This window comes from Ambystoma mexicanum, chromosome 5p (assembly GCF_040938575.1).
Source record: "Ambystoma mexicanum isolate Mex_15411 chromosome 5p, UKY_AmexF1_1, whole genome shotgun sequence".
In the NCBI taxonomy this organism is placed as follows: Eukaryota; Metazoa; Chordata; class Amphibia; order Caudata; family Ambystomatidae; genus Ambystoma; species Ambystoma mexicanum.
In genome coordinates this window covers 715,909,309-715,925,935 of record NC_090930.1, presented here as the reverse complement: position 1 = coordinate 715,925,935, position 16,627 = coordinate 715,909,309, and the positions used below count along the sequence as shown (strand labels likewise).

General features: G+C 54.5%; 18 non-coding genes across 18 annotated transcripts; 7 read left to right on the top strand and 11 right to left on the bottom strand.

Moving 5' to 3' along the window:
* The first annotated feature begins 590 nt into the window (after window positions 1-590).
* Window positions 591-673, top strand: TRNAL-UAA (transfer RNA leucine (anticodon UAA)). The gene has a single exon. It is a non-coding gene; the product is annotated as a tRNA-Leu (tRNA).
* Window positions 674-1,967: 1,294 nt separating this feature from the next.
* Window positions 1,968-2,039, bottom strand: TRNAE-CUC (transfer RNA glutamic acid (anticodon CUC)). Its single transcript has one exon. It is a non-coding gene; the product is annotated as a tRNA-Glu (tRNA).
* Window positions 2,040-2,933: 894 nt separating this feature from the next.
* TRNAL-UAA (transfer RNA leucine (anticodon UAA)) lies at window positions 2,934-3,016 on the top strand. Its single transcript has one exon. It is a non-coding gene; the product is annotated as a tRNA-Leu (tRNA).
* A 904-nt stretch (window positions 3,017-3,920) lies between these two features.
* TRNAE-CUC (transfer RNA glutamic acid (anticodon CUC)) lies at window positions 3,921-3,992 on the bottom strand. The gene has a single exon. It is a non-coding gene; the product is annotated as a tRNA-Glu (tRNA).
* A 340-nt stretch (window positions 3,993-4,332) lies between these two features.
* On the bottom strand, window positions 4,333-4,404 carry TRNAE-CUC (transfer RNA glutamic acid (anticodon CUC)). The gene has a single exon. It is a non-coding gene; the product is annotated as a tRNA-Glu (tRNA).
* An 894-nt stretch (window positions 4,405-5,298) lies between these two features.
* Window positions 5,299-5,381, top strand: TRNAL-UAA (transfer RNA leucine (anticodon UAA)). The gene has a single exon. It is a non-coding gene; the product is annotated as a tRNA-Leu (tRNA).
* Window positions 5,382-6,285: 904 nt separating this feature from the next.
* Window positions 6,286-6,357, bottom strand: TRNAE-CUC (transfer RNA glutamic acid (anticodon CUC)). Its single transcript has one exon. It is a non-coding gene; the product is annotated as a tRNA-Glu (tRNA).
* A 340-nt stretch (window positions 6,358-6,697) lies between these two features.
* Window positions 6,698-6,769, bottom strand: TRNAE-CUC (transfer RNA glutamic acid (anticodon CUC)). The gene has a single exon. It is a non-coding gene; the product is annotated as a tRNA-Glu (tRNA).
* Window positions 6,770-7,655: 886 nt separating this feature from the next.
* TRNAL-UAA (transfer RNA leucine (anticodon UAA)) lies at window positions 7,656-7,738 on the top strand. Its single transcript has one exon. It is a non-coding gene; the product is annotated as a tRNA-Leu (tRNA).
* A 1,294-nt stretch (window positions 7,739-9,032) lies between these two features.
* Window positions 9,033-9,104, bottom strand: TRNAE-CUC (transfer RNA glutamic acid (anticodon CUC)). The gene has a single exon. It is a non-coding gene; the product is annotated as a tRNA-Glu (tRNA).
* An 894-nt stretch (window positions 9,105-9,998) lies between these two features.
* TRNAL-UAA (transfer RNA leucine (anticodon UAA)) lies at window positions 9,999-10,081 on the top strand. The gene has a single exon. It is a non-coding gene; the product is annotated as a tRNA-Leu (tRNA).
* A 904-nt stretch (window positions 10,082-10,985) lies between these two features.
* On the bottom strand, window positions 10,986-11,057 carry TRNAE-CUC (transfer RNA glutamic acid (anticodon CUC)). The gene has a single exon. It is a non-coding gene; the product is annotated as a tRNA-Glu (tRNA).
* Window positions 11,058-11,397: 340 nt separating this feature from the next.
* On the bottom strand, window positions 11,398-11,469 carry TRNAE-CUC (transfer RNA glutamic acid (anticodon CUC)). The gene has a single exon. It is a non-coding gene; the product is annotated as a tRNA-Glu (tRNA).
* An 894-nt stretch (window positions 11,470-12,363) lies between these two features.
* Window positions 12,364-12,446, top strand: TRNAL-UAA (transfer RNA leucine (anticodon UAA)). Its single transcript has one exon. It is a non-coding gene; the product is annotated as a tRNA-Leu (tRNA).
* A 904-nt stretch (window positions 12,447-13,350) lies between these two features.
* TRNAE-CUC (transfer RNA glutamic acid (anticodon CUC)) lies at window positions 13,351-13,422 on the bottom strand. Its single transcript has one exon. It is a non-coding gene; the product is annotated as a tRNA-Glu (tRNA).
* Window positions 13,423-13,762: 340 nt separating this feature from the next.
* Window positions 13,763-13,834, bottom strand: TRNAE-CUC (transfer RNA glutamic acid (anticodon CUC)). The gene has a single exon. It is a non-coding gene; the product is annotated as a tRNA-Glu (tRNA).
* Window positions 13,835-14,732: 898 nt separating this feature from the next.
* Window positions 14,733-14,815, top strand: TRNAL-UAA (transfer RNA leucine (anticodon UAA)). Its single transcript has one exon. It is a non-coding gene; the product is annotated as a tRNA-Leu (tRNA).
* A 904-nt stretch (window positions 14,816-15,719) lies between these two features.
* TRNAE-CUC (transfer RNA glutamic acid (anticodon CUC)) lies at window positions 15,720-15,791 on the bottom strand. The gene has a single exon. It is a non-coding gene; the product is annotated as a tRNA-Glu (tRNA).
* Window positions 15,792-16,627: the final 836 nt, after the last annotated feature.

The following is a 16,627-nucleotide window of genomic DNA, read 5'->3' as shown; positions in this document are numbered from 1 at the left end:
TTGTGGGTCAGTGCTGAAGCTCCCCCTAGAGGCTGCCGCTGAAGATGCACACTCACAACTAACCCTCCTTAGGAGAACTGCTTCGTGGGAGAGCACGTTTATTAAAAGGCGGCAGGCCATGATTGCCTGCGAGACACAGCAGGGTTACCATGCAGAGTTCAAAGGGGGCTTTGCTTGTACAGCAAGTGCCGGAGGGCAAGAAGGGATGACATAGGAGCTGCCCTTTTTTCGGGCTCGCACACCAAGGCCTGCACCAGCCTTCGAGGCTCAGCCTGCCTCTGGACTGCCCTAGACCACCTTTACTCAAAGCACACACTCTGGTCGGGGACTCGAAGCCAGGCCCGTGGCAGTGAAAGCACCAAATCCTCACCACTAGGCCACCGGGGAAACGACTGCAGCACCCGGGAGGTTTCCGCAACCGTACTTGCAGTCAGCTGGAGGCTATTGTAATGCTGTTAAGTGAGAGACGTTTGCCGCTCGCAAGCCAATTCCATCCAACCTCCTGCAGGGGGCACTCTGGGCTGGTTTTCCACTTGTTCGCCTGCTGCTGAAACAGCAAAGATTCAATTCGAAGCCCTTTGCAGCAGCTCACCAGGATGGCCGAGTGGTTAAGGCGTTGGACTTAAGATCCAATGGACAAGTGTCCGCGTGGGTTCGAGCCCCACTCCTGGTACAGGTTTTTACTCTTCTTACCTAAATGCGGCAGCAGCTTCGCACAAGCCCTTTCCTGCTGTCTGTAGGCAGTGCCCCTACCTCAAAGCCCTGAGGCTTGAGTTCACCTGAAAAGAGCAACAAGGAATCGTTGCCCGTAGACTCTTTTCCTGGAAAACCTTTGCATTTTTGTACCATGTCCCTCGCATCCCAAGCTTAAGCCGCCAAAGTTGGCAGAGCTTGTGCAACCCCGCCAACAGCCCTACCACCCCAAAAGAAAATTGGGCAGGGATTCCCGCCTCCGCTTCCGAAACGGGCTTCCAAACGGGCGATGCCCTGACGGGTCAGCCAGTCACCGTCTAGGCCCGGTACACCCCTGTGAATAATAGAGCGTCCAACCTCAAATCAGGCTACAGGGCCCTTCAGCCCATAGAAGGAGAACCTGTCAACAAACGGGGCGAGGGCAATGCTCGGGCCCCTTGCAAAGCCTTTGCCAAGCTCCAAAGGCTGCACTTTCCCAGCAGACCACAGCTCTGTATGCAAATCAAGCAGCTACGACCCCTCCCTCCCCTGCTTTTCTCCTCCAAACCGGTACGCAACCATTTCTGCAGCCCTCTGCCCCAGGGTCCCGGGCAAGGTCTTGGTCTGATGAGGCTAGGGATGGTGGGCGAGCTCGGCTTTGGCAGGGCGACAGGACTAATATTTTCTCTACAGCTTTGGAAGAAAGAAAGCTTCCTTTTTGGGGCACAGGCCCACTTCTAGCGGCGACAGCTTCCGGTAAGGGACCATGCTGAAAAGATGCTTGGAGTTACCGCCAGGGGAGCCACGCCGCTATTGCCTGTGAGTGAAGCTACATTTGAAAGAAATATTTTTTGAGACGCAGTTGTTTGAATTTCTGTAAAAATGTCATTCAGTAAAAGCCTCTCTTCCCTGACCGGGAATCGAACCCGGGCCGCGGCCACTAGACCACCAGGGAGACCGCTGGACAGCTCGGGAAGGCCGGGCAGTGGTGTCCGAGTGCACAATGCCTGCAGGTGCCTCAAAGGCCAGTCCATTGGGGGACTGGGAAGAGAGGGGGAGGGCCGAGCAGATAGGTTCTCTCCAGCGGTGAAAAAGGAAGCTGCCTTTTTTGCGTCAAGGGCAGTCTTTCCGCAGCGACAGGAGAATGAATGGGACTCTGCCATAAACACGTTTTGCGTCGCGCTGAGGGCACTTCCTCCATTTTGTGCACGCAAATCTGCATCTGGGAGCAAGATTTCCGGTCGCCAGTTAACTGCATTGCTGTAAATAAAAATGTCAGTTGTTAAAAGAGCTCCTTCCCTGACCGGGAATCGAACCCGGGCCGCGGCGGTGAGAGCGCCGAATCCTAACCACTAGACCACCAGGGACGGTGGGTGCACCCCGTTGCGTGTCGCTCAGATGGTGGCGTCCGAGTCCAAAGGCTGAGGGCCTCTGCTACAATGGGCACCAGTGCCTGCAGGTCTTCGGGGGCCGTTTCTGCTAATAAATAAATAAATAAAGAAATAAAGAAAGAAAGAAAGAAAGAAAACAAAAACACTTGTGATGGTCTGCGAAAAGGGGAGCTTAGAGATTGAAGACAGCATCACTTTGGGAACGTTTGCGCTTTCACTTCCAAGCGCTGATATTCCTGTCTTGCTCTCCTGAAAGGACAGCCTTCCTCGCTATGAGCTTTTGTGGGTCAGTGCTGAAGCTCCCCCTAGAGGCTGCCGCTGAAGATGCACACTCACAACTAACCCTCCTTAGGAGAACTGCTTCGTGGGAGAGCACGTTTATTAAAAGGCGGCAGGCCATGATTGCCTGCGAGACACAGCAGGGTTACCATGCAGAGTTCAAAGGGGGCTTTGCTTGTACAGCAAGTGCCGGAGGGCAAGAAGGGATGACATAGGAGCTGCCCTTTTTTCGGGCTCGCACACCAAGGCCTGCACCAGCCTTCGAGGCTCAGCCTGCCTCTGGACTGCCCTAGACCACCTTTACTCAAAGCACACACTCTGGTCGGGGACTCGAAGCCAGGCCCGTGGCAGTGAAAGCACCAAATCCTCACCACTAGGCCACCGGGGAAACGACTGCAGCACCCGGGAGGTTTCCGCAACCGTACTTGCAGTCAGCTGGAGGCTATTGTAATGCTGTTAAGTGAGAGACGTTTGCCGCTCGCAAGCCAATTCCATCCAACCTCCTGCAGGGGGCACTCTGGGCTGGTTTTCCACTTGTTCGCCTGCTGCTGAAACAGCAAAGATTCAATTCGAAGCCCTTTGCAGCAGCTCACCAGGATGGCCGAGTGGTTAAGGCGTTGGACTTAAGATCCAATGGACAAGTGTCCGCGTGGGTTCGAGCCCCACTCCTGGTACAGGTTTTTACTCTTCTTACCTAAATGCGGCAGCAGCTTCGCACAAGCCCTTTCCTGCTGTCTGTAGGCAGTGCCCCTACCTCAAAGCCCTGAGGCTTGAGTTCACCTGAAAAGAGCAACAAGGAATCGTTGCCCGTAGACTCTTTTCCTGGAAAACCTTTGCATTTTTGTACCATGTCCCTCGCATCCCAAGCTTAAGCCGCCAAAGTTGGCAGAGCTTGTGCAACCCCGCCAACAGCCCTACCACCCCAAAAGAAAATTGGGCAGGGATTCCCGCCTCCGCTTCCGAAACGGGCTTCCAAACGGGCGATGCCCTGACGGGTCAGCCAGTCACCGTCTAGGCCCGGTACACCCCTGTGAATAATAGAGCGTCCAACCTCAAATCAGGCTACAGGGCCCTTCAGCCCATAGAAGGAGAACCTGTCAACAAACGGGGCGAGGGCAATGCTCGGGCCCCTTGCGAAGCCTTTGCCAAGCTCCAAAGGCTGCACTTTCCCAGCAGACCACAGCTCTGTATGCAAATCAAGCAGCTACGACCCCTCCCTCCCCTGCTTTTCTCCTCCAAACCGGTACGCAACCATTTCTGCAGCCCTCTGCCCCAGGGTCCCGGGCAAGGTCTTGGTCTGATGAGGCTAGGGATGGTGGGCGAGCTCGGCTTTGGCAGGGCGACAGGACTAATATTTTCTCTACAGCTTTGGAAGAAAGAAAGCTTCCTTTTTGGGGCACAGGCCCACTTCTAGCGGCGACAGCTTCCGGTAAGGGACCATGCTGAAAAGATGCTTGGAGTTACCGCCAGGGGAGCCACGCCGCTATTGCCTGTGAGTGAAGCTACATTTGAAAGAAATATTTTTTGAGACGCAGTTGTTTGAATTTCTGTAAAAATGTCATTCAGTAAAAGCCTCTCTTCCCTGACCGGGAATCGAACCCGGGCCGCGGCGGTGAGAGCGCCGAATCCTAACCACTAGACCACCAGGGAGACTGCTGGACAGCTCGGGAAGGCCGGGCAGTGGTGTCCGAGTGCACAATGCCTGCAGGTGCCTCAAAGGCCAGTCCATTGGGGGACTGGGAAGAGAGGGGGAGGGCCGAGCAGATAGGTTCTCTCCAGCGGTGAAAAAGGAAGCTGCCTTTTTTGCGTCAAGGGCAGTCTTTCCGCAGCGACAGGAGAATGAATGGGACTCTGCCATAAACACGTTTTGCGTCGCGCTGAGGGCACTTCCTCCATTTTGTGCACGCAAATCTGCATCTGGGAGCAAGATTTCCGGTCGCCAGTTAACTGCATTGCTGTAAATAAAAATGTCAGTTGTTAAAAGAGCTCCTTCCCTGACCGGGAATCGAACCCGGGCCGCGGCGGTGAGAGCGCCGAATCCTAACCACTAGACCACCAGGGACGGTGGGTGCACCCCGTTGCGTGTCGCTCAGATGGTGGCGTCCGAGTCCAAAGGCTGAGGGCCTCTGCTACAATGGGCACCAGTGCCTGCAGGTCTTCGGGGGCCGTTTCTGCTAATAAATAAATAAATAAAGAAATAAAGAAAGAAAGAAAGAAAGAAAACAAAAACACTTGTGATGGTCTGCGAAAAGGGGAGCTTAGAGATTGAAGACAGCATCACTTTGGGAACGTTTGCGCTTTCACTTCCAAGCGCTGATATTCCTGTCTTGCTCTCCTGAAAGGACAGCCTTCCTCGCTATGAGCTTTTGTGGGTCAGTGCTGAAGCTCCCCCTAGAGGCTGCCGCTGAAGATGCACACTCACAACTAACCCTCCTTAGGAGAACTGCTTCGTGGGAGAGCACGTTTATTAAAAGGCGGCAGGCCATGATTGCCTGCGAGACACAGCAGGGTTACCATGCAGAGTTCAAAGGGGGCTTTGCTTGTACAGCAAGTGCCGGAGGGCAAGAAGGGATGACATAGGAGCTGCCCTTTTTTCGGGCTCGCACACCAAGGCCTGCACCAGCCTTCGAGGCTCAGCCTGCCTCTGGACTGCCCTAGACCACCTTTACTCAAAGCACACACTCTGGTCGGGGACTCGAAGCCAGGCCCGTGGCAGTGAAAGCACCAAATCCTCACCACTAGGCCACCGGGGAAACGACTGCAGCACCCGGGAGGTTTCCGCAACCGTACTTGCAGTCAGCTGGAGGCTATTGTAATGCTGTTAAGTGAGAGACGTTTGCCGCTCGCAAGCCAATTCCATCCAACCTCCTGCAGGGGGCACTCTGGGCTGGTTTTCCACTTGTTCGCCTGCTGCTGAAACAGCAAAGATTCAATTCGAAGCCCTTTGCAGCAGCTCACCAGGATGGCCGAGTGGTTAAGGCGTTGGACTTAAGATCCAATGGACAAGTGTCCGCGTGGGTTCGAGCCCCACTCCTGGTACAGGTTTTTACTCTTCTTACCTAAATGCGGCAGCAGCTTCGCACAAGCCCTTTCCTGCTGTCTGTAGGCAGTGCCCCTACCTCAAAGCCCTGAGGCTTGAGTTCACCTGAAAAGAGCAACAAGGAATCGTTGCCCGTAGACTCTTTTCCTGGAAAACCTTTGCATTTTTGTACCATGTCCCTCGCATCCCAAGCTTAAGCCGCCAAAGTTGGCAGAGCTTGTGCAACCCCGCCAACAGCCCTACCACCCCAAAAGAAAATTGGGCAGGGATTCCCGCCTCCGCTTCCGAAACGGGCTTCCAAACGGGCGATGCCCTGACGGGTCAGCCAGTCACCGTCTAGGCCCGGTACACCCCTGTGAATAATAGAGCGTCCAACCTCAAATCAGGCTACAGGGCCCTTCAGCCCATAGAAGGAGAACCTGTCAACAAACGGGGCGAGGGCAATGCTCGGGCCCCTTGCGAAGCCTTTGCCAAGCTCCAAAGGCTGCACTTTCCCAGCAGACCACAGCTCTGTATGCAAATCAAGCAGCTACGACCCCTCCCTCCCCTGCTTTTCTCCTCCAAACCGGTACGCAACCATTTCTGCAGCCCTCTGCCCCAGGGTCCCGGGCAAGGTCTTGGTCTGATGAGGCTAGGGATGGTGGGCGAGCTCGGCTTTGGCAGGGCGACAGGACTAATATTTTCTCTACAGCTTTGGAAGAAAGAAAGCTTCCTTTTTGGGGCACAGGCCCACTTCTAGCGGCGACAGCTTCCGGTAAGGGACCATGCTGAAAAGATGCTTGGAGTTACCGCCAGGGGAGCCACGCCGCTATTGCCTGTGAGTGAAGCTACATTTGAAAGAAATATTTTTTGAGACGCAGTTGTTTGAATTTCTGTAAAAATGTCATTCAGTAAAAGCCTCTCTTCCCTGACCGGGAATCGAACCCGGGCCGCGGAGGTGAGAGCGCCGAATCCTAACCACTAGACCACCAGGGAGACCGCTGGACAACTCGGGAAGGCCGGGCAGTGGTGTCCGAGTGCACAATGCCTGCAGGTGCCTCAAAGGCCAGTCCATTGGGGGACTGGGAAGAGAGGGGGAGGGCCGAGCAGATAGGTTCTCTCCAGCGGTGAAAAAGGAAGCTGCCTTTTTTGCGTCAAGGGCAGTCTTTCCGCAGCGACAGGAGAATGAATGGGACTCTGCCATAAACACGTTTTGCGTCGCGCTGAGGGCACTTCCTCCATTTTGTGCACGCAAATCTGCATCTGGGAGCAAGATTTCCGGTCGCCAGTTAACTGCATTGCTGTAAATAAAAATGTCAGTTGTTAAAAGAGCTCCTTCCCTGACCGGGAATCGAACCCGGGCCGCGGCGGTGAGAGCGCTGAATCCTAACCACTAGACCACCAGGGACGGTGGGTGCACCCCGTTGCGTGTCGCTCAGATGGTGGCGTCCGAGTCCAAAGGCTGAGGGCCTCTGCTACAATGGGCACCAGTGCCTGCAGGTCTTCGGGGGCCGTTTCTGCTAATAAATAAAGAAATAAAGAAAGAAAGAAAGAAAGAAAACAAAAACACTTGTGATGGTCTGCGAAAAGGGGAGCTTAGAGATTGAAGACAGCATCACTTTGGGAACGTTTGCGCTTTCACTTCCAAGCGCTGATATTCCTGTCTTGCTCTCCTGAAAGGACAGCCTTCCTCGCTATGAGCTTTTGTGGGTCAGTGCTGAAGCTCCCCCTAGAGGCTGCCGCTGAAGATGCACACTCACAACTAACCCTCCTTAGGAGAACTGCTTCGTGGGAGAGCACGTTTATTAAAAGGCGGCAGGCCATGATTGCCTGCGAGACACAGCAGGGTTACCATGCAGAGTTCAAAGGGGGCTTTGCTTGTACAGCAAGTGCCGGAGGGCAAGAAGGGATGACATAGGAGCTGCCCTTTTTTCGGGCTCGCACACCAAGGCCTGCACCAGCCTTCGAGGCTCAGCCTGCCTCTGGACTGCCCTAGACCACCTTTACTCAAAGCACACACTCTGGTCGGGGACTCGAAGCCAGGCCCGTGGCAGTGAAAGCACCAAATCCTCACCACTAGGCCACCGGGGAAACGACTGCAGCACCCGGGAGGTTTCCGCAACCGTACTTGCAGTCAGCTGGAGGCTATTGTAATGCTGTTAAGTGAGAGACGTTTGCCGCTCGCAAGCCAATTCCATCCAACCTCCTGCAGGGGGCACTCTGGACTGGTTTTCCACTTGTTCGCCTGCTGCTGAAACAGCAAAGATTCAATTCGAAGCCCTTTGCAGCAGCTCACCAGGATGGCCGAGTGGTTAAGGCGTTGGACTTAAGATCCAATGGACAAGTGTCCGCGTGGGTTCGAGCCCCACTCCTGGTACAGGTTTTTACTCTTCTTACCTAAATGCGGCAGCAGCTTCGCACAAGCCCTTTCCTGCTGTCTGTAGGCAGTGCCCCTACCTCAAAGCCCTGAGGCTTGAGTTCACCTGAAAAGAGCAACAAGGAATCGTTGCCCGTAGACTCTTTTCCTGGAAAACCTTTGCATTTTTGTACCATGTCCCTCGCATCCCAAGCTTAAGCCGCCAAAGTTGGCAGAGCTTGTGCAACCCCGCCAACAGCCCTACCACCCCAAAAGAAAATTGGGCAGGGATTCCCGCCTCCGCTTCCGAAACGGGCTTCCAAACGGGCGATGCCCTGACGGGTCAGCCAGTCACCGTCTAGGCCCGGTACACCCCTGTGAATAATAGAGCGTCCAACCTCAAATCAGGCTACAGGGCCCTTCAGCCCATAGAAGGAGAACCTGTCAACAAACGGGGCGAGGGCAATGCTCGGGCCCCTTGCAAAGCCTTTGCCAAGCTCCAAAGGCTGCACTTTCCCAGCAGACCACAGCTCTGTATGCAAATCAAGCAGCTACGACCCCTCCCTCCCCTGCTTTTCTCCTCCAAACCGGTACGCAACCATTTCTGCAGCCCTCTGCCCCAGGGTCCCGGGCAAGGTCTTGGTCTGATGAGGCTAGGGATGGTGGGCGAGCTCGGCTTTGGCAGGGCGACAGGACTAATATTTTCTCTACAGCTTTGGAAGAAAGAAAGCTTCCTTTTTGGGGCACAGGCCCACTTCTAGCGGCGACAGCTTCCGGTAAGGGACCATGCTGAAAAGATGCTTGGAGTTACCGCCAGGGGAGCCACGCCGCTATTGCCTGTGAGTGAAGCTACATTTGAAAGAAATATTTTTTGAGACGCAGTTGTTTGAATTTCTGTAAAAATGTCATTCAGTAAAAGCCTCTCTTCCCTGACCGGGAATCGAACCCGGGCCGCGGCCACTAGACCACCAGGGAGACCGCTGGACAGCTCGGGAAGGCCGGGCAGTGGTGTCCGAGTGCACAATGCCTGCAGGTGCCTCAAAGGCCAGTCCATTGGGGGACTGGGAAGAGAGGGGGAGGGCCGAGCAGATAGGTTCTCTCCAGCGGTGAAAAAGGAAGCTGCCTTTTTTGCGTCAAGGGCAGTCTTTCCGCAGCGACAGGAGAATGAATGGGACTCTGCCATAAACACGTTTTGCGTCGCGCTGAGGGCACTTCCTCCATTTTGTGCACGCAAATCTGCATCTGGGAGCAAGATTTCCGGTCGCCAGTTAACTGCATTGCTGTAAATAAAAATGTCAGTTGTTAAAAGAGCTCCTTCCCTGACCGGGAATCGAACCCGGGCCGCGGCGGTGAGAGCGCCGAATCCTAACCACTAGACCACCAGGGACGGTGGGTGCACCCCGTTGCGTGTCGCTCAGATGGTGGCGTCCGAGTCCAAAGGCTGAGGGCCTCTGCTACAATGGGCACCAGTGCCTGCAGGTCTTCGGGGGCCGTTTCTGCTAATAAATAAATAAATAAAGAAATAAAGAAAGAAAGAAAGAAAGAAAACAAAAACACTTGTGATGGTCTGCGAAAAGGGGAGCTTAGAGATTGAAGACAGCATCACTTTGGGAACGTTTGCGCTTTCACTTCCAAGCGCTGATATTCCTGTCTTGCTCTCCTGAAAGGACAGCCTTCCTCGCTATGAGCTTTTGTGGGTCAGTGCTGAAGCTCCCCCTAGAGGCTGCCGCTGAAGATGCACACTCACAACTAACCCTCCTTAGGAGAACTGCTTCGTGGGAGAGCACGTTTATTAAAAGGCGGCAGGCCATGATTGCCTGCGAGACACAGCAGGGTTACCATGCAGAGTTCAAAGGGGGCTTTGCTTGTACAGCAAGTGCCGGAGGGCAAGAAGGGATGACATAGGAGCTGCCCTTTTTTCGGGCTCGCACACCAAGGCCTGCACCAGCCTTCGAGGCTCAGCCTGCCTCTGGACTGCCCTAGACCACCTTTACTCAAAGCACACACTCTGGTCGGGGACTCGAAGCCAGGCCCGTGGCAGTGAAAGCACCAAATCCTCACCACTAGGCCACCGGGGAAACGACTGCAGCACCCGGGAGGTTTCCGCAACCGTACTTGCAGTCAGCTGGAGGCTATTGTAATGCTGTTAAGTGAGAGACGTTTGCCGCTCGCAAGCCAATTCCATCCAACCTCCTGCAGGGGGCACTCTGGGCTGGTTTTCCACTTGTTCGCCTGCTGCTGAAACAGCAAAGATTCAATTCGAAGCCCTTTGCAGCAGCTCACCAGGATGGCCGAGTGGTTAAGGCGTTGGACTTAAGATCCAATGGACAAGTGTCCGCGTGGGTTCGAGCCCCACTCCTGGTACAGGTTTTTACTCTTCTTACCTAAATGCGGCAGCAGCTTCGCACAAGCCCTTTCCTGCTGTCTGTAGGCAGTGCCCCTACCTCAAAGCCCTGAGGCTTGAGTTCACCTGAAAAGAGCAACAAGGAATCGTTGCCCGTAGACTCTTTTCCTGGAAAACCTTTGCATTTTTGTACCATGTCCCTCGCATCCCAAGCTTAAGCCGCCAAAGTTGGCAGAGCTTGTGCAACCCCGCCAACAGCCCTACCACCCCAAAAGAAAATTGGGCAGGGATTCCCGCCTCCGCTTCCGAAACGGGCTTCCAAACGGGCGATGCCCTGACGGGTCAGCCAGTCACCGTCTAGGCCCGGTACACCCCTGTGAATAATAGAGCGTCCAACCTCAAATCAGGCTACAGGGCCCTTCAGCCCATAGAAGGAGAACCTGTCAACAAACGGGGCGAGGGCAATGCTCGGGCCCCTTGCGAAGCCTTTGCCAAGCTCCAAAGGCTGCACTTTCCCAGCAGACCACAGCTCTGTATGCAAATCAAGCAGCTACGACCCCTCCCTCCCCTGCTTTTCTCCTCCAAACCGGTACGCAACCATTTCTGCAGCCCTCTGCCCCAGGGTCCCGGGCAAGGTCTTGGTCTGATGAGGCTAGGGATGGTGGGCGAGCTCGGCTTTGGCAGGGCGACAGGACTAATATTTTCTCTACAGCTTTGGAAGAAAGAAAGCTTCCTTTTTGGGGCACAGGCCCACTTCTAGCGGCGACAGCTTCCGGTAAGGGACCATGCTGAAAAGATGCTTGGAGTTACCGCCAGGGGAGCCACGCCGCTATTGCCTGTGAGTGAAGCTACATTTGAAAGAAATATTTTTTGAGACGCAGTTGTTTGAATTTCTGTAAAAATGTCATTCAGTAAAAGCCTCTCTTCCCTGACCGGGAATCGAACCCGGGCCGCGGCGGTGAGAGTGCCGAATCCTAACCACTAGACCACCAGGGAGACCGCTGGACAGCTCGGGAAGGCCGGGCAGTGGTGTCCGAGTGCACAATGCCTGCAGGTGCCTCAAAGGCCAGTCCATTGGGGGACTGGGAAGAGAGGGGGAGGGCCGAGCAGATAGGTTCTCTCCAGCGGTGAAAAAGGAAGCTGCCTTTTTTGCGTCAAGGGCAGTCTTTCCGCAGCGACAGGAGAATGAATGGGACTCTGCCATAAACACGTTTTGCGTCGCGCTGAGGGCACTTCCTCCATTTTGTGCACGCAAATCTGCATCTGGGAGCAAGATTTCCGGTCGCCAGTTAACTGCATTGCTGTAAATAAAAATGTCAGTTGTTAAAAGAGCTCCTTCCCTGACCGGGAATCGAACCCGGGCCGCGGCGGTGAGAGCGCCGAATCCTAACCACTAGACCACCAGGGACGGTGGGTGCACCCCGTTGCGTGTCGCTCAGATGGTGGCGTCCGAGTCCAAAGGCTGAGGGCCTCTGCTACAATGGGCACCAGTGCCTGCAGGTCTTCGGGGGCCGTTTCTGCTAATAAATAAATAAATAAAGAAATAAAGAAAGAAAGAAAGAAAGAAAACAAAAACACTTGTGATGGTCTGCGAAAAGGGGAGCTTAGAGATTGAAGACAGCATCACTTTGGGAACGTTTGCGCTTTCACTTCCAAGCGCTGATATTCCTGTCTTGCTCTCCTGAAAGGACAGCCTTCCTCGCTATGAGCTTTTGTGGGTCAGTGCTGAAGCTCCCCCTAGAGGCTGGCGCTGAAGATGCACACTCACAACTAACCCTCCTTAGGAGAACTGCTTCGTGGGAGAGCACGTTTATTAAAAGGCGGCAGGCCATGATTGCCTGCGAGACACAGCAGGGTTACCATGCAGAGTTCAAAGGGGGCTTTGCTTGTACAGCAAGTGCCGGAGGGCAAGAAGGGATGACATAGGAGCTGCCCTTTTTTCGGGCTCGCACACCAAGGCCTGCACCAGCCTTCGAGGCTCAGCCTGCCTCTGGACTGCCCTAGACCACCTTTACTCAAAGCACACACTCTGGTCGGGGACTCGAAGCCAGGCCCGTGGCAGTGAAAGCACCAAATCCTCACCACTAGGCCACCGGGGAAACGACTGCAGCACCCGGGAGGTTTCCGCAACCGTACTTGCAGTCAGCTGGAGGCTATTGTAATGCTGTTAAGTGAGAGACGTTTGCCGCTCGCAAGCCAATTCCATCCAACCTCCTGCAGGGGGCACTCTGGGCTGGTTTTCCACTTGTTCGCCTGCTGCTGAAACAGCAAAGATTCAATTCGAAGCCCTTTGCAGCAGCTCACCAGGATGGCCGAGTGGTTAAGGCGTTGGACTTAAGATCCAATGGACAAGTGTCCGCGTGGGTTCGAGCCCCACTCCTGGTACAGGTTTTTACTCTTCTTACCTAAATGCGGCAGCAGCTTCGCACAAGCCCTTTCCTGCTGTCTGTAGGCAGTGCCCCTACCTCAAAGCCCTGAGGCTTGAGTTCACCTGAAAAGAGCAACAAGGAATCGTTGCCCGTAGACTCTTTTCCTGGAAAACCTTTGCATTTTTGTACCATGTCCCTCGCATCCCAAGCTTAAGCCGCCAAAGTTGGCAGAGCTTGTGCAACCCCGCCAACAGCCCTACCACCCCAAAAGAAAATTGGGCAGGGATTCCCGCCTCCGCTTCCGAAACGGGCTTCCAAACGGGCGATGCCCTGACGGGTCAGCCAGTCACCGTCTAGGCCCGGTACACCCCTGTGAATAATAGAGCGTCCAACCTCAAATCAGGCTACAGGGCCCTTCAGCCCATAGAAGGAGAACCTGTCAACAAACGGGGCGAGGGCAATGCTCGGGCCCCTTGCAAAGCCTTTGCCAAGCTCCAAAGGCTGCACTTTCCCAGCAGACCACAGCTCTGTATGCAAATCAAGCAGCTACGACCCCTCCCTCCCCTGCTTTTCTCCTCCAAACCGGTACGCAACCATTTCTGCAGCCCTCTGCCCCAGGGTCCCGGGCAAGGTCTTGGTCTGATGAGGCTAGGGATGGTGGGCGAGCTCGGCTTTGGCAGGGCGACAGGACTAATATTTTCTCTACAGCTTTGGAAGAAAGAAAGCTTCCTTTTTGGGGCACAGGCCCACTTCTAGCGGCGACAGCTTCCGGTAAGGGACCATGCTGAAAAGATGCTTGGAGTTACCGCCAGGGGAGCCACGCCGCTATTGCCTGTGAGTGAAGCTACATTTGAAAGAAATATTTTTTGAGACGCAGTTGTTTGAATTTCTGTAAAAATGTCATTCAGTAAAAGCCTCTCTTCCCTGACCGGGAATCGAACCCGGGCCGCGGCGGTGAGAGCGCCGAATCCTAACCACTAGACCACCAGGGAGACCGCTGGACAGCTCGGGAAGGCCGGGCAGTGGTGTCCGAGTGCACAATGCCTGCAGGTGCCTCAAAGGCCAGTCCATTGGGGGACTGGGAAGAGAGGGGGAGGGCCGAGCAGATAGGTTCTCTCCAGCGGTGAAAAAGGAAGCTGCCTTTTTTGCGTCAAGGGCAGTCTTTCCGCAGCGACAGGAGAATGAATGGGACTCTGCCATAAACACGTTTTGCGTCGCGCTGAGGGCACTTCCTCCATTTTGTGCACGCAAATCTGCATCTGGGAGCAAGATTTCCGGTCGCCAGTTAACTGCATTGCTGTAAATAAAAATGTCAGTTGTTAAAAGAGCTCCTTCCCTGACCGGGAATCGAACCCGGGCCGCGGCGGTGAGAGCGCCGAATCCTAACCACTAGACCACCAGGGACGGTGGGTGCACCCCGTTGCGTGTCGCTCAGATGGTGGCGTCCGAGTCCAAAGGCTGAGGGCCTCTGCTACAATGGGCACCAGTGCCTGCAGGTCTTCGGGGGCCGTTTCTGCTAATAAATAAATAAAGAAAGAAATAAAGAAAGAAAGAAAGAAAGAAAGAAAACAAAAACACTTGTGATGGTCTGCGAAAAGGGGAGCTTAGAGATTGAAGACAGCATCACTTTGGGAACGTTTGTGCTTTCACTTCCAAGCGCTGATATTCCTGTCTTGCTCTCCTGAAAGGACAGCCTTCCTCGCTATGAGCTTTTGTGGGTCAGTGCTGAAGCTCCCCCTAGAGGCTGCCGCTGAAGATGCACACTCACAACTAACCCTCCTTAGGAGAACTGCTTCGTGGGAGAGCACGTTTATTAAAAGGCGGCAGGCCATGATTGCCTGCGAGACACAGCAGGGTTACCATGCAGAGTTCAAAGGGGGCTTTGCTTGTACAGCAAGTGCCGGAGGGCAAGAAGGGATGACATAGGAGCTGCCCTTTTTTCGGGCTCGCACACCAAGGCCTGCACCAGCCTTCGAGGCTCAGCCTGCCTCTGGACTGCCCTAGACCACCTTTACTCAAAGCACACACTCTGGTCGGGGACTCGAAGCCAGGCCCGTGGCAGTGAAAGCACCAAATCCTCACCACTAGGCCACCGGGGAAACGACTGCAGCACCCGGGAGGTTTCCGCAACCGTACTTGCAGTCAGCTGGAGGCTATTGTAATGCTGTTAAGTGAGAGACGTTTGCCGCTCGCAAGCCAATTCCATCCAACCTCCTGCAGGGGGCACTCTGGGCTGGTTTTCCACTTGTTCGCCTGCTGCTGAAACAGCAAAGATTCAATTCGAAGCCCTTTGCAGCAGCTCACCAGGATGGCCGAGTGGTTAAGGCGTTGGACTTAAGATCCAATGGACAAGTGTCCGCGTGGGTTCGAGCCCCACTCCTGGTACAGGTTTTTACTCTTCTTACCTAAATGCGGCAGCAGCTTCGCACAAGCCCTTTCCTGCTGTCTGTAGGCAGTGCCCCTACCTCAAAGCCCTGAGGCTTGAGTTCACCTGAAAAGAGCAACAAGGAATCGTTGCCCGTAGACTCTTTTCCTGGAAAACCTTTGCATTTTTGTACCATGTCCCTCGCATCCCAAGCTTAAGCCGCCAAAGTTGGCAGAGCTTGTGCAACCCCGCCAACAGCCCTACCACCCCAAAAGAAAATTGGGCAGGGATTCCCGCCTCCGCTTCCGAAACGGGCTTCCAAACGGGCGATGCCCTGACGGGTTAGCCAGTCACCGTCTAGGCCCGGTACACCCCTGTGAATAATAGAGCGTCCAACCTCAAATCAGGCTACAGGGCCCTTCAGCCCATAGAAGGAGAACCTGTCAACAAACGGGGCGAGGGCAATGCTCGGGCCCCTTGCGAAGCCTTTGCCAAGCTCCAAAGGCTGCACTTTCCCAGCAGACCACAGCTCTGTATGCAAATCAAGCAGCTACGACCCCTCCCTCCCCTGCTTTTCTCCTCCAAACCGGTACACAACCATTTCTGCAGCCCTCTGCCCCAGGGTCCCGGGCAAGGTCTTGGTCTGATGAGGCTAGGGATGGTGGGCGAGCTCGGCTTTGGCAGGGCGACAGGACTAATATTTTCTCTACAGCTTTGGAAGAAAGAAAGCTTCCTTTTTGGGGCACAGGCCCACTTCTAGCGGCGACAGCTTCCGGTAAGGGACCATGCTGAAAAGATGCTTGGAGTTACCGCCAGGGGAGCCACGCCGCTATTGCCTGTGAGTGAAGCTACATTTGAAAGAAATATTTTTTGAGACGCAGTTGTTTGAATTTCTGTAAAAATGTCATTCAGTAAAAGCCTCTCTTCCCTGACCGGGAATCGAACCCGGGCCACGGCGGTGAGAGCGCCGAATCCTAACCACTAGACCACCAGGGAGACCGCTGGACAGCTCGGGAAGGCCGGGCAGTGGTGTCCGAGTGCACAATGCCTGCAGGTGCCTCAAAGGCCAGTCCATTGGGGGACTGGGAAGAGAGGGGGAGGGCCGAGCAGATAGGTTCTCTCCAGCGGTGAAAAAGGAAGCTGCCTTTTTTGCGTCAAGGGCAGTCTTTCCGCAGCGACAGGAGAATGAATGGGACTCTGCCATAAACACGTTTTGCGTCGCGCTGAGGGCACTTCCTCCATTTTGTGCACGCAAATCTGCATCTGGGAGCAAGATTTCCGGTCGCCAGTTAACTGCATTGCTGTAAATAAAAATGTCAGTTGTTAAAAGAGCTCCTTCCCTGACCGGGAATCAAACCCGGGCCGCTGCGGTGAGAGTGCCGAATCCTAACCACTAGACCACCAGAGACGGTGGGTGCACCCCGTTGCGTGTCGCTCAGATGGTGGCGTCCGAGTCCAAAGGCTGAGGGCCTCTGCTACAATGGGCACCAGTGCCTGCAGGTCTTCGGGGGCCGTTTCTGCTAATAAATAAATAAATAAAGAAATAAAGAAAGAAAGAAAGAAAGAAAACAAAAACACTTGTGATGGTCTGCGAAAAGGGGAGCTTAGAGATTGAAGACAGCATCACTTTGGGAACGTTTGCGCTTTCACTTCCAAGCGCTGATATTCCTGTCTTGCTCTCCTGAAAGGACAGCCTTCCTCGCTATGAGCTTTTGTGGGTCAGTGCTGAAGCTCCCCCTAGAGGCTGCCGCTGAAGATGCACACTCACAACTAACCCTCCTTAGGAGAACTGCTTCGTGGGAGAGCACGTTTATTAAAAGGCGGCAGGCCAT